At 48.7% G+C, this 15736-nt stretch overlaps 1 pseudogene across 1 annotated transcript; it reads left to right on the top strand.

Moving 5' to 3' along the window:
• Positions 1-6230: 6230 nt before the first annotated feature.
• LOC308492630 (putative SEC14-like protein 6) lies at positions 6231-12710 on the top strand (annotated as a pseudogene). Its single transcript has 7 exons — positions 6231-6245; positions 7843-7911; positions 8435-8530; positions 9955-10021; positions 12154-12255; positions 12332-12456; positions 12547-12710. The product of its transcript is annotated as a putative SEC14-like protein 6 (transcript).
• Positions 12711-15736: the final 3026 nt, after the last annotated feature.

Here is a 15736-nt window from a genome sequence, read left to right as displayed (position 1 = left end):
GATATACCAGGTGGTAGATGGAGTCTGGGACACATTGGGACGCGTGGGGACACGAGGACAGTGGGTTCAGGGACACGATGATAGTGGGTTCCAGGCCTCTGTTGGGAGTGAGAGTTGGCCTGCGCTGGCTCAAGGGGGCATCTGATGGGACTACAGGAGTAGAGGGTGGGGGACAGAAACACAGGATAGAGAGCAGCCTGTGTATCTCGTGTGTGTGTGTGTATGTGACACAGATTGTGTCACTTTCAATATACATTAATGCTGTGGGGCAAGCATCACTGTCCCCATGTTACAAGTGAGGTTTTGAACCAAGGGCCTTCAGTCCACAGGCCAGTGCCTTGGGCACCTAGCGAGGAAAGGGCCCTTGGAGGTAGGTTCTAGAGGCCTGGCAGGAAGGGGCAGGGCTTCTGGGCAGGGGTAGGAATTGGCAGGGCTGCCAGCTGGGCAAATGTAGAAGGTCTGGAGGAAGTGGCAGAACTGGGCTTGAACCAGGAGCAGAGAGCCCCATCACCGTGGCAACATGAGTGAACAAGTGGGTGACCTGAGTCCATTGCAGGAGAAGACACTGGCCCAGGTGAGTCAGGGAAGAGAGCCCTGCACTGGCCTCAGTTTCTCCTTCTGCCCCAGGAGATGCAGCACCCAACGCCCCTGTGGTCCCTCTGAAATCTGCAGTTCTGGGTCTCTTCCCAATTTTGAGGGTCTTGGTGGCCAAAGGCTACACAAGCTGTATCCAATAAAAATATAAACTGAGTCATAAATATAAGCCACATATGTCATTTCCAATTTTCCAGTAGCCACATTAAAAAACTAAAAAGAAACAAGTGAAATCAATTTTAATAATAGAACTTATTTAACCCTGTAGAGCCAAATTATCACTTCAACATGTAATCAATATAAAAATTATTATTGAGGTTTTTTTGTGCTAAGTTTTTGGAGTCCTGTGTGTACTACATACTCGCAGCTGATCTCAACTTGGACTGGTCACATTTCAAGCATTAGTGGCTATCATATCGGACAAGGCAGGTGAGGGCTGGCCCAGTAGGGGAGGCTGGCAAGTCCTTAGTGAGGACCCCAGGGGAGGCAGGCACAGGCATGAGTTTCCCCTCTGGCCAGCGAGGGGTTCCTCAGTGGGTTCTTTGGGTCTTTCCCTCATGGTTGTACACGATAAGTATGGGCTCTGGGTAGGTTCACACACTTCCAAGAGCAAGGAGGGAGTAACTGGGCCATGGAGGGTTCTGCATATTCCACACAGGTCAGGAATAAGCCCTCTGATGAGACATCTGGGGTCAAAATTGGGTTGAGGGCCGGTCCGGTGGCTCAGGCGGTTGGAGCTCCATGCTCCTAACTCTGAAGGCTGCTGGTTCGATTCCCACATGGGCCAGCATCCTCTCAACCACAAGGTTGCCAGTTCGATTCCTCGAATCCTGGAAGAGATGGTGGGCAGCGCCCCCTTCAACTAGCAATGGCAACTGGACCTGGAGCTGAGCTGCGCCCTCCACAACTAAGACAGAAAGGACAACAACTTGAAGCTGAACGGCACCCTCCACAACAAAGATTGAAAGAACAACATCTTGACTTGGAAAAGAGTCCTGGAAGTACACACTGTTCCCTAATAAAGTCCTGTTCCCCTTCCCCAATTAAAAAAAAAAAATCTAAAAAAAAAAAATTGGGTTGAGATTTTGGCTCAGCACATCACACCATCAATTCAAGCCTCAGTTTACTCAGCTGGGGAATGGATATAATAGCAGTATCATGTCAGGATTGACTTAATGCTTAGCCCAGAGCCAAATGCTCCCTCATGTCCCCCCAAAAAAAGACTACCAGTTTGTTTGGGGTGGGTGGCCCAGAGCCAGTCCTTCAAGCCCCGATCTGGAGGCTGAGGAGACTGAGACCCAGAGCAGCGGAAGTGTCTCTGGCAAAGCCACACTGGGACTGCTGACTCCTTGTTCAATGCTCTTTCTCCTACCAGATTCATCAGTATTGGAGGCTGGCTTTGGCCCACAGTCAGTGACATTCATGCAACAGTGGCACCCTCAGCCCTCAGACCCTCCAGCGTGGGCCAGGGGCCTGCGGCACTGCCCTAACCAAATCCTGGGACCTGTCTGTGGAGGGTCGTCTCCCAGGCTGCGTCAAGCCACCCTTCACTCAGGCCTAGATGATGGGCTCTGGACCAGGTGTACGATTTGCCCCCAACTATGCCATTTGCTGGCTGTGTGACACTGGGCAAATTGTTCAACCTCGCTGAGACTCAGACTCCATGTAGCTTACCCTCCCACTTGAATTGGCCTGGAGGCTTCCTGATGATGGAGATCAAGGTCCTGCAAAGAAACCCCTCCTCCCATATTTAATCCATATTTAATCCTTCCTGAAGCTTTGGACAGCTGACTCATTATTGTCCCATTTCCCAGAGGGAGAAAGGGAACTGCTATGACTCGACCCAGGGCTTGGCTCTCCCAGCACTGGTGGGCCTTCTCTACTCAGACATCCCTTTTCCTAAAGGCAGGTGAGATCTGTAGGCCTGAGGGTGGTTGGCCAATCCTCGGATGGCATCAGGGCACTCTGGAGCCCCTTTGACCAGGTCTCTCCCTGCTCCGTTCTTATTTCCAGGAGAACATCCAGGATTTGCTATCTGTCCTGCCTAGCTCCGATGACTACTTCCTCCCTATGCTGGCTCCAAGGTAAGGATAGGAGGTGAAGTGGGATGAAGGTTAAAGGCAAAAAGAGCACAGTGGGTATCTCTTGCTGTGTAGTTAATTACTCCAAAACATTGCTGTTAAAAACAAGCTTTAACAGTTATTATCTCCCAGTTTCTGTGGTCAAAAATTATGGAGTGGTTTAGATGGATGCTTCTGGCTCAGGGCCTCTCATAAGGTTATACCGTAGTCAAGATGCCACCCAGGATTGCAGTCATTTGAAGATTTGACTGGGCTGGAGGCTCAGCTCCCAAGATGTCTTATGTATCTGGCAAGTCTGTGCTGACTGTTGGCAGGAGGTCTCAGCTCCTTGTCATAGGGACCTCTCCAGAGGACTGCATGTCCTTACAATATGGCAGCTGGTTTCCCCAAAGTAAATGATCCAAGAGAACAAGGAGGAAGTGGCAATGTTTTTATGACCAAGCCTTGAATTCATACTGCATCATTTTGCAATATCCTATTGGCTACACAGGTCAGCCCTGCTCAGTGTGGGAGGGGAATGCACAAGGACATGAAGACCAGGAGATAAGGATCATTGAGGGCCATCTTGGAAGTGGCTGCTTGCTTCCATCTTTTGAGCACATATTCTGTGCCAGGCACTGGGTAAAGCAATATTTGTTTATCATTGTCTTTTTTTTCCCCCCACAGTAACCCAATGAGGTAGGTACCATTTTGCACTAGAGGAAACTGTGGCTCAGAGAGGTTATGCCATGACAAAAGTCACTCAGTCAGCAAGTGGCAAAGCTAGGTCAGTCGGACTTTAGAGGCCAATTGTTTAACATCTTCCCAAAGAAAGAGTTTGGGAATGAGGATAGGGATGAGCTTTGCTCTTGAGATAAATGTTGGAATTCCAGGAATCTGAATGCAGACAGGAAAACCCTTTCTCTGCAGCCCTGAGAATGTGGCTGGAATTCCCACACTCAGTCTTCATTCTGACAAGGACAGGCTGGAATTGTTTTCAGTTGCTGTGAAGAAACCACTAGGAAACCGTGTTGATTGTCACACCTACCCTAACTATTTCAGACTACACAGGAATTCACTTCCCTGAGTGTACAGACATAGCCCAGAATATTTAGTATGTGACGAGAAGCCTTTGCAAACCTGTGCGGGAGCCTTGCCCCTAAGCGTGGTGTGTAGTTTTTATAAGTTATGACACTCTCCCAGCTTGGGTGGTTCCCGCCACCTAGAATGCCCTTTCAACTGCCACCAAATCAGAAGAGAATCCTGACTGAGCCCCAAAAGACCTGGGTCTAATCCTATCTATGCCTCTTACTAGCTGGATGGAACCTGGGGCAGGTTACTTCTTACTGTTGGGCTTCAGTTTCCTTGTCTGTTTATGGGGAACTAGACTCTCTCCCCGTCCTACCTTTCAAGGTTGTCATAAAGCCCAAATGAAGGCAATGAGAGGACCAGTCCTGGGGCCCTGGGAACCAAGTGAAACCACTCAGTTCTCACCAGCCAAGGGCACTTAGCGGAAGTGCTGCTAAAGCAGGTCACAGTGGAGTGAGCCAAGAGAGACAATGTTGGCTCCCAGAACCGAGAAATGGCCCTAGCAGCTGGGCTGGCCTTGGGCAAAAGACTGCTAACCCAAAAATAACAAGACCTTTCAAAATGAGAGGCAACAAGCATTTACTGAGATCAATAAGAATGGCTCTTCAGGATGCACTGATTCAGGCAGAAACCCAAACAGTGTTCTGATTAGGAAACAAAGGCAAGAGGTATTTATGAGAAGGAGAGGAAAACAATTACATCAATAGAAGGAAGACATTTCTAAGGGTGCAGAAAAGCTAACATAGTGTTTCCTGATTGTAAACAATGTTTTTAATTTTCAGCCCTGTAGTCATCATTCCAGTAGTCATAATAACTACTTCCTTATTACCCTTGCAAACAATTTTTGGGGCACAATGCCCTGTTTTAACATTCCAAAGATTTGAGGCATAAGATGTACAAGGCAGTTCCTCTGGGATGGCAGCTCCAACTCCATTTTAAAATGGCTGTGTTTGTTATTGTTTACAGGACTGGATTGCCTGCCTGCCTCCAGGGACTGCTAAGTAGGACACAATTCCCATTTGTTTATAACATCCACTGGGTGTTTTTCTGATTATAATATGGTTATCATGGAAAAATTGGAAACTGTAGAAAAAGAAACACACAAAACGAGTTATACAAATCATCCGTAATCCCACCACCACCATGAGATAACTTTACCTATAAAATTTTTTTAACATGGTTGAGTGCATATACTGTATATACTGTGGGGTTTTTTTCACTGATACTGTAATTTCAGGAACATTTCTCCAAGTCATTAAAAAAGTTCTACTCTAGTGTAGTTGTAAGGCTATGGAATGTTCTGGGGGCAGGGTTGACTCTATGTGGTTGATTTAAACGCTCCCTTCCTGGCAGCCCTACTTTCTCAGCTGGACGGAGCTGGTCCCATCTGCTCCATGAACCATTTGAATTATAGGTCTGAGGATTAAAGAGTGGCTGGCAATGGTGAAAAGCTCTATTGTTATGTTATTTTTTTAAAGTTTAATTATACAAAGAACAACTGAATATATTCTCATTGTAAAAAATCCAAACCTTCCTACTGATAACAGTGAAGCCTCCTAAGCCACACAAAGTAACTATTGTCACCAGTTTGTATGGCTCCTGCTGACTTTTCTCAATGCATTCTCATGTATACACTCAGAAATATATATCAAAAAAATATATATTTATATATAAATACATATATATTAAATGTTGTGACACATAATATATACAAAATATAAACAATACAATAAAATAGAAATGCCTAGAATACATGATTTAATATATTGTAAGTATTCTGCAACTCACTCTTTTCATTAGACAATATTTATGACTCAGAGATCTGTCCATGAGGATATTTTACTCTGTCTTGTCCTTTTTAATGGTTGCATAGTATTTCACAACATACAGGGGCCAACGTTTATTTAACCAGCCCACTACGGATGGACATTTAGGTTGTTTCCAATTTCTCGTTATTATAAACACTTCAGTGTGGAAAACCTGTACACGTCCCTTTGCACAAATGTGAGTGTTTTTCTCAGATGGACCTCAAGAGATGGGGCTGCTGGGTCACGGGCAGGTTTAATTAGGAGGTAAAGAAATTGCACTCAGAGGGAAGGGAGTGGCTCAAAGTCACACAGCCAGTTGGTGACAGTGTTGAAATATGACCTTTTGGGTGATCTTCCCTGTGTATTTTAAATCATTCACAAGTTGAACCAGTGGTTCTCAAAGCGTGGTCCTGGAACCCCTAAGGGTTCCCAAGACCCTTTTAGGGGGACTATTTTCATAATAACACATAGATATTATTTGCCTTTTTTACTCTCATCCTCTCATGAGTGTACACTGGAGTTTTCCAGAAGCTACATGATGTAACGAGATCAATGCTCTGAATCTAAGGAAATATGTGCTCGTGTATTCTTGTGTTTAAAAAATTCTCAATATTAATTTCTAATATAGTAAATATCAACAAATATAACCTAAATAAACAAGAGTTCATTGGCATCCGCAATGACTTTTAAGAGTGTAAGTGACCCCTGACTAAACAATTCCCAGCCCTGTGATTCTACCAGATTCTAGGGTCTGATCTCTTAATGACTTTTCTAGAGCAATAGGAAAAGAGTCCCAAGCACAGCATGAGTTTCCAAGGTCCTGACAGTGGCCGTGGATGTGATAGGGATTCAAAGAGCTGTTCTTCTGGACGTCTTCTCTTTCTAGCTTTCTCCTAGGTAGTGGCTTCTCTCTCCACTTACCACGGCCACCAAGTCCTACACAAGGGCATGCCCACTGCCATCAGCCCAGGGAATCAAGTGGCCTATATCCAAGTCTCCCTGAGGTTCAGGGTATCTTAGCTCTTACTGAGCCCCACCATGGGTCCCCATGTCAGGAACAGGGCCTCTGAATAAGAGGAGGCAAAGCTGGATGGGAAGATGAGGAAGGACCTCACTCTCCAGACACCTGAACAAGCCTCCAGGATTCCACAACCAAAGCTCCATCCCCTCATTGAGCTCAGAGCTTCGTCCTGCAGAAATCAGAGGACATGCTTCAGAAGGTGAAAACAACATCTCCCCCAGCCTAGCCTGGCCCTGGTTTTTATCCCAAGCCTGAGGCATTCATTCATGCAATGCCCATTTTTTGAACCTCAATGTGAGCCTGGCCTGCGCTAGCACTGGGGAGAGTGCAGTCGTGGAAAGAGAGAGCAAATACACCAGATAAACAAATAACAAGACAATTCCTGATCGTGGAAAGTGCAACAAAGACAGTAAAACAGAAAGAAGGGAAGTTGGGGAGGCCTTTCCTGCTGAGGTGGGGCATTTCAGCTAGGACATGAATACCCAAGAGGAGGCAGATATGTGAAGATCAGAGGCAGAGGGTGCAGCTGTGCAAAGGCCCTGAGGTAGGCAGAGCTGGTGTATTCCAGGAACATAGGGAGGTTTTGTAGAAAGAAAGGGAAGAGGTGAGGCAGCATGGATGGCCCAGGCCCATCCCCCGGGCCCGCCACGCCTCCTTATGGGATGTAGGTTTTTGACTAAGGGCAACTGGAAGGTGGAGACTGAAGAGTCTAACTCCTGCTTTGCAGAGCTCCCAGGGTGGCCATGTGGGGCGTAGAGTGTGGGGAGCAGACAGAAGAATGCAGTGAGAAGCAGCTGGCAAGTGCAGGCCTCACTTATCTCTCTCTCCCTCCTCTGAGACAGACCATGTCTCCCTCCTCCCGCTCCTGTCCCCAGCTCCAATTCTATTTTACACTCTGGCCGGCTATCAGTGGGTGTAAGCAGGAGGGCCTGGTCTGGTGTCCCTGTGGAGAGCTTTAGCTTAGGCAGGGTCTTCAGGTCCTGCTGTGCCTGCAGCATGTGGCGTTCTGAAAGCAACAGGACCTAAAAAACATCTTTGTGTGGCAGTCACCGGAGGTGAGCCCCCAAGTCCCCAATGGTCTGCCCTTTGGAATTCTGGCGCTCTCTCAAACCCACCCACGCTCCCCAAGCCTTCTGTCTCCTATATCCAGATGGTCAGGCTGTGCAATACCAAAGGCATCTGCTTTCACAACAGGGAGAGGAGCCCTGTCTGGGACCATGTTATCAGAGGCCTGGATCCCCAGGACCTCCTCCTTTCTGTCTCCAAACAGGAGCTGCTCAGGTATAAGTTCCTGGGCTGTGAGCTGCTCCTGCAGGAGTGGCAGAACCAGGAGGGGAGGGTACCAGGGGGCCCTTCCACACCCCTGGGCAGCCTCAGCCTGGCACCCTCCAAGGCTGCCTTCTGGCACTGGGCACTCCCCTGAGCGCCACACCCAGCACCTGCCTTCCTGAGCTCCTTTGTTCCTCCTAGACCGAGGAGTGAACACAGGCTCAGAGAGGCCAGGAACCCAGTAAGTTGCCAAGCCAGGTTTCACTCCCCCTTGACTGGCCTCGAGGCTCTGCTCAACCCATTGGACCACTTTGCCTTCTGTGGTTTCATTTGATGGAGGGAGACAGGTGTTTTAACCCCACTGGACAGAGGAGTAAACTGAGGCACAGAGACTTGCCCACCCATGGACAGATGTGTGGAGATGCCCGTTGAGATGGCCCCTTCTGGCACCTGGCTTGCTGGCATGAGACTTCCATGCCAGGTAGAGCTGAGATAAGCCAGGCTAGTGCCCTGAGCTCAGGCCCAACCCTATCTTGGGTCAGGTGCGTGGGACAGACTCTCATGAGGTCCCCCTGCCGTTCTTTCCCTTGCAGCTGGGGAAGAAGGTTCAGAAAATCAGGGCCATTTTTGATGTTGAGGGTCTGAGCCTGAGACATCTGTGGAAGCCAGAAAAGGAGTGTGCCCGGGAGGTGAGGCAGCCCCACCAGGGGGTGCAGAGTGGTTCACACATCTGGGCCTCTGCACCCCACTTGTTGATGTGGGGTGGAGGTGGGATCCTCATTGCTTACTTCCTGTTTGCAGGGATGTTTTCAACCCCACAATCTCTTAGGGCTGTACCAAGTCAGCTCAGCACCATCTCATGGGCACCATCTCATACCTAGCAGGTCACCACGGCCTACCAGGGTCCCTGTGAATGTCCCTCCTGCTCCTCTGGGAGGGGGCTGGGAGCAAGTCAGCTCTAGGAGCTCTGAGGAGGGGAGGGAGGCCCTAAGGAAGCAAGGATACCAGGAGCAGCCAGACTACACTTCCCTTTCTTTCTGCTCAACCCAGGATAGCAAAGACCCTAAAACTTAAAAATTTTTAAGAGCATCCATGAAAACATTATACTAAATTAAAGAAGCCAGACCCCAAAGACCACATATAGTATGAGCCCATTGATAGGAAATGTCCAGAATAAGCAAATCCATAGCGACAGAGAGGTTAGTGGCTGCCAGGGGCTGTAGGGAGAGGGGAATGGGGAGTGACTGCTAATGGGTTCAGGGTTTCCTTGTGAAGTGATGAAAATGTTCTGGAACTAGATAGTGGGAATGGTTGCACAACTTTGTGATTCTATTGAAAAAATTACTGAATGTACACTTTGAAAAGATGAGATTTATATCTCAATTGAAAAAAAAAAAGCCGTGCCTTGTAACTTGAAATCTTTATTATGCTAAAGAAAGTTTGTCTCATTCCTAAAGCTGAACTATTGTCCAAGCCATAAGCAGGGGAACCCTCCATAGTCCTTCCAGGTTTTTCTGGTCTGCAGTGGGCGGGGCCGTCCCCCTGCAGCCTGTCAAGAATCTGTACTAGTTGCTTTCAGAAGGCCTGTGACTAGGATCCAAGAAACTGGTAAATGGCGGCTTCTTTTGCCTGGTGGGTTCTGGGTGTCTGGGGTGCCTCCTACAGCTGGTGGCAGAGACTAGAACTCTATCCTTGGGGTGCCTGGAGGGTGGGGAGGGAGAGGACACAAAGGTCATTATTGAGATACCTGTAGCTTGTGCATTGACCTGCGTTTGGTCCCACAGTTCTCACAGCACTCTGCAAAAAGGACCCTGAGATTTTGAAGAATTTATTGTTATGAAAGGTGGAGAAACCAGCCCAGGATATTCAGTTGGGGGCAGGGGACATGAGGCAATAGAGTGAGGAACTGACATCCTAAGAGACCCTGAAACAGTGCCTGTTTCAGCCCCCAAGCTGTTTCCTGTGGCCTTCCACCTGGCCAGTCATGCATGATGGAGGAGACACACACAAAGCTGGTGATACTGGGAGGTGAGAGCAGCTCTGGGCCTCCTCTCCAGCCTGGAGCCTGGGCTGGGTCTGGCCCTCCACAGACCTGATGGTTTCTGCATCCTAGGGCATTGGGCTCCAGGACCAACTAGCATGTGGACCCCACAGCTTTGTGGCATCAACTGCTGAGGCCAGTGTGCCCACTTGCAGAGGACAGAGGGGTCAGGAGGCCTCTGAGAGACCCCCAGAGGCAGCATAGGGGGGCAGATGTGAGTTGGGAGATGTGGATTTGAGGGTTGGCTTTGCCAATTACTAGCTGCAAGTAAGTAAGTAATGTTCCCTGCCTGTGTCCTCAGTTTCCTCATCTGTAAAATAGGGAGAATAAGATCCAAGTTTTCCAAATTATACAACTAATACAGTTTGGAAATTTGCAAAAAATATAGAAATATATAAAGATGGAGGCAGAAATCCTGTCATTCAGAAAACTACTGTTAACATTTACTGTCTCTTCAGAGAAATACTTTTTGAAAAAATTAAAATAGGCTTATATCATACATACACCCTTTTGCAACATACCTTTGTTCACGTATCATGTGATAAACATTTTTCCACTTTGGTAAAGTTTTTAAATTTATGTTGTTTGTAATGTTTTTACATTAGGAAAAAGTCAGTAGTGAAGATCTTTATAGATAAATCTTTGTACACACCCGGAATTTTTTCCATGGGATAAAATCCTAGAAATGGTAAGGTTTTTTTTCCCCAAAGGAGAATGCATGTATTAGGACTTCTGACACGTTTTACAGTGTAGTGTTCCACCTCGCTCAGAATTTAACTTCATCAGCTATGTTTGAACGTGCCCATTTCTCCTCAAGCTTACCAACATTGGCCCTTAATAATTTAAAAGACTCTTGCCATCTTTAAAATGGAAAATGATTATTATTGTTTTATATGTTGGATTTCTTTTCTCACTTGTGAGATTAGAATTTTCCTTTATGCTTTACTTTTTTTGTTTGTTTACAGCTTCTTGGTATCTCTCACCCACTTTCTTTCTTTCTTTTTTCTTTTTTGTTTTAATTAAAGCATTTATTTACACAAAAAGAGCTGCAGCCCAGAAGACACAGATTCAAATCCAACCTAAATTGTGCTCCCACTAGCCCATCATCTAGAAAAGTATTTTTCTTACTGATTTATAGGTGCTCTTTACATATGAAGCACATTGAACTTTTCTGTCATATTTGTGGCAAACATTTTCCCAAATTTATGTTTTCCTGTTATTTCTTATTTTTGACTTAGTGTTAGGTTGTCGTCACATTCGGGGGAGGTGCTTTTACATTGATTTCTCTGTTGCCCTTTTTTTTTTTAATTGGGGAATATTGTGCGTTTCTCCTGGGCACAGCTCAGGTCCAAGTCCAGTCGCAGTTTTCAATCTTAGCTGCTGGTGGGCACACCATCAACTAAAATGGCAGCTTTGTTATTGAGAGCTCAAGCTCTAACCCGCTCTAACCAACAGCCATTTAGCTGCCCTGGGCTGCTTTTATTTATTTATTTTTTCCCCTTCTTCACCCCGCCCCCAGCTGGCTTGCTCCCTCCCTCCTGGCAGCCCAGCTCCAGGGAGAGCTGTTATTCATAATCTTAGCTGTAGAGGGCGCAGCTCACTGGCCCATGTGGGAATCCGACCGGTGTCAGGAACATAGCCCTCCAACCGCCTGAGTCACCGGGCCAGCCCCTTTGTTGCTGTTATACTTAAGCAGTCCATACCTATCCTAGGGTATGTTGGGTATTCACCTCTGCTTTCTTCTACTTTGTTCCCACAATGCCCTTATTCCTTTGATTGTGGACCCCCCTTGACTATTTCAGAGAAGATGGGGTGGGGGGGGAATGGGGAGCTATCGCAAGTTTGCCCCCCTGTTCTGAGGGTGTTGGAGCTGCAGGAGCTGAGAGTATGGGCTGACAGGAAGGCTGAGTTCAGTCTCCAAAGGAAAAGAAAACCCAGGTCAGCGCCAGCCTGTCCTCAGCCTCAGGCTCCCGGAGGTGCTGTTCTGAGTCCCTACCCAGATGGCCATTGCGCCAATACCTAGACAGATGGGGGCAGGGTATCGGGCCTGGAGGGGCAGGCCTGGGGGCAGGAACTTGTCAACACAGGAGCATATGCTGAGCTCCCAGTCTAGACCAGAGCTTCTCAACTTCCATCCTGGGGGAATGGGCACCAGGAGCACACCAGGGAGGGTGGAAAGTACACCACAGGACAGCCCTGGGCTTGGCTCCTTCTGCCTTTGGGCAAGCCTCTCTGAGTCCCTGTGGAGCTCCCCACCCATTGCCCCCACAGGCAACTGGAAGCAGGAGATGCCAAAGTTCATCAGCCCTGATACCCATGGAGTCTGGGGGAACCATGATTGACCCCGATGGCAACCCCAAGGGCCTGATCAAGGTACAGGGTGCCCAGAGGTCATGGAGGGAGAGGCGATGGCCATGGTCCCACTCACACACCCTCACCCACAAATCAGCTACGGGGCGAGGTGCCCAAGAGCTATTACCTGCACAACCAGGTGAGGGTGCAGTATGAGCACACAGTGACTGTGGGCCGCGGCTCCTCCCTGCAGCTGGATAAGTTCCCAGGCTGTGTGCTCAGGTAGGGATGGTGGCCACTCACACCTGGGCACAGCTGGCAGGGGCCCGGAGCCCAAGCAGGTGGTCATCAGAGGGGCCCTGTCCCCTGCAGGTGGCAGTTTTCATCAGACGGGCCAGACACCGGCTTTGGGGCTTTCCTGAAGATCAAGAAGGGGCAGTGGGCAGTGGGTAGGGGACATGCCGGAGGTGCTGCCCAGCCAGCGCTACAACGCCCACCTGGTGCCTGAGGATGGGAGCCTCACCCGTCTCACCTAAGGCTGGCGCCTGTAAGTGTTGGCAGGAAATGGCTCCACCTGGAGATGGGGGGCAGGGTAGGTGCCTAGTGCCTCCAGTCCCACCAGGTGGGGGTCCCTGGCTCCCATAGGCACAGAGTAGAGTTGGGTCTGGGCTCTCAGGGGTGGCAATGGCTCCCTGGTCTGGATGGGATTCTACAACAGCCAGTTGTAGGTCTGGCTGTCACAGTAGGTCTGCGTCGTAGAAACTGTTGGGGCAGTGTCCCAGTGGTGGCCAGATGCCCACAGCAAAGCAACACAAAACACTATCCCGATTATTATCTCCTGTGACCACACACTCAGCAAAAACTGTGGGCCCTTTTCTATGAACCAATACCAAGCCATGAGCTCTTGCTCTAAAATATATTGTGTTAATAGAAAATTTGACATATAGTAAGACCAACAGATCTGGAAACAATTACCATTGAAAGGATAATGTATTACTCAGTTCCCAAGAGAAGGCGGCATGCCATACTACAGGGGACCACGGGGAGAAGCACCGCATTGGGTCATAAGGTGGAGGGAGAGGGAGGAACTGTGGCAAAAGCCTTTGTTATGGTTTCCACAGGAAGGAATGGGTGAGGCAGGGGAAGTAGGACTAGGATTGGCTAATCTGAATAATTTCAGCGGGCTCTGGGGCACAAGGGCTGTCCCTGGTTGTCTAGCACCTGGCCCTAGGGTGACAAGGGCAGAGGAGTAGTGGCCCAGAGTGTGGGAGCTTGACGCAGGAGGTGGTCAGAATGTGGGTTCTATATTAGTTGGTTTGTATTCAAAAAGCACACTCATGGGCGAGTTGTTTACAATCTCTAGGAATTGGCTATTCCTGGGAGGGGCAGTACCTCCAGATATCAAAGCATCAGAATATAGAAAATAAAAGACATGGTTAATACAATTACCCAGCAAGCAGCTCTGTAGTTGCCACTCTGAACTGAAATTCAATGTCACAACTTTCCCTATCTAGAAAGTATTTTTGATGCTTGTTTCTGTCTTACACACACATACTTGTCTTCCCAGTATTAGGGCATCTGAGAATTTGTTCACTCTTGGGTCTCCATCCAAGCTCCTGATTCAGATTTCAGACCCGGCCTCACTCTGAGCCCCAGAGGCCCCATAACCCCACTAGCTTGACCCTGACCTGGGTCTGGCCCCTGGGTCTGGCTGTGCCATCAGCAGGGATTCTGCCTAAGCATTCACTATTCACATGCATTGCCCAGCTTACTGTCAACGTGGTAGCCCCAGAAGACAGCCAAACTACTTCCCTAATTGACCGCTTTGCTGGAAATCCTGTCCAAACGTGGAAATCCTATCTAAACATGGAAATGTGGGCACTCAACAGGTCTTACTCTTGGTGACCCCACGTAGGCTCCCAGGGTTCACTGCTTTCATTTTTAAGGGCTCACCATCCACCCCTACTCAACAATCTATTCCAAACTTTTGATAACAAGTTTATTCAGTTGATTCCAAAATCCATTGGCTGGCTCCTTTCATCCTCCATGATTCTATCATGTTCTCCTGCACAGATGGTACCATGGAGCTGGGGTGGGGGGTGCTGGAGAAATGCCCCATAGGCTGTAGTCCAGTGGGCTAGAAGAGGGCACCAGGGAACCAAGATGAGGACAGAGGGGTCTCCTTGGGTCTGGCCCTTTGACCCCATGATCTGCCCCTCCCACCCACCACGCTATCCACTTCAACACCTTTGCTACACTCTCCGTGGGAACAGGCTAAAGGCTAGAGCCAGGCTAGATAATGGTGGTGTCCACAGCTGACCCCACCTGCCTCCTCTTCCACTATCTTCCCACTCAAAGCCTCCACTCCAGGCTCACCCTCCCCTGCTCCAGACAGAGGTGAGGCTCTGACCTGTCCCTGCTCACTGTCTGCTCCTCCCCAGTTCTCTCCCACAGCCACCATGGATTTATGCAATAGCCTCCTGACCAGTATCCCTGCTTTGAACTCCTGCTGTCTTCCTCATTCTTCCATCGTGGCCCAGTGTTATCTTCCTGGCACAGGTGGACTCACACCGGTCCCTTCCTCTAAAACCTTCAAAAGCTCCCTATACCTGTAAGACATGTCCCAAAGTCCCCAGAACAGCCTGAAGTTCCTTCATGACGTGACTCCAATCTTTCTGAGCTCCCTGCCTTTATAGCATCTCTCTTCCCTCTTATTCTGTGAGTTTCTCTGGACAGTTTTTCCACCTAAAGAAACGCCACATCTTCCTTCCATTCCTACCTTAGAAGCCCAGCTCAAATACCATCTCCTCTGGGAGACATTCCGTGGAAGCCCTGATGCAGTGCACTTGCTTAGGCCTCTACTATAACAGTCTATCTTCAGGGAGCCAGGGCAGGTAGTGTAAAGGATCCAGGCCTTGAGGGTAGATAGATAAGCGTTCAAACCCTGGCTCTAGCTTTTATCAGCCTCTGTAGCTTGGAGCATATGCGTACAGTGGTGAGCACAGCAACTATGTTCCATGTCTTCATGTAAAGGGGGTGAGTCAAATAGTTCAAGTAAGCAATGTCTAATGAGAATAATGCTTACAAAAGGGGAGTAGGGTTCTGTTGGAGCATTTAACTGGGGGATCAGAGATGGTAAAGATGCACTAACTAGGCAGTGCACAAGGAGAAGGTGAGGGAATGGTGTTTAAGTCAGAGGGAATAGCATGTGCAAAGGCCCCGTGGTAGGAGGGAGCAACAAGGGGAGATAGATCGCTCCACAAACTCTCCACCTGATGCTCTGTGGCATGGGAAGATCAGGGACCTCCTGGGTTTTCTAGAGGAAGAAAACTAGAAATTCAGCTGTGGCCCCAGACCTCAGACCCCCCTTTTCCCTTTGGGGTCATGGGTCAGTGTTCCCTTGCCACTCCTCGCTCCCAGGGCCTTGTGACCATCTCTCTTCCTGGAGAGCAGAATATAGGGGGGATGTGGCCACACCAGGTCCTTCCTTTCCCTGGGGTCACCCTGAGTTAATGGAGGGAGCCAAGGAAACCCTCCAAAAGCTGCCCTACAGACTAATCTC

Source organism: Rhinolophus hipposideros (genome assembly GCF_964194185.1).
Source record: "Rhinolophus hipposideros genome assembly, chromosome: 24".
NCBI classification, from domain to species: Eukaryota; Metazoa; Chordata; class Mammalia; order Chiroptera; family Rhinolophidae; genus Rhinolophus; species Rhinolophus hipposideros.
This window is presented reverse-complemented; position numbering and strand designations above follow the sequence as displayed.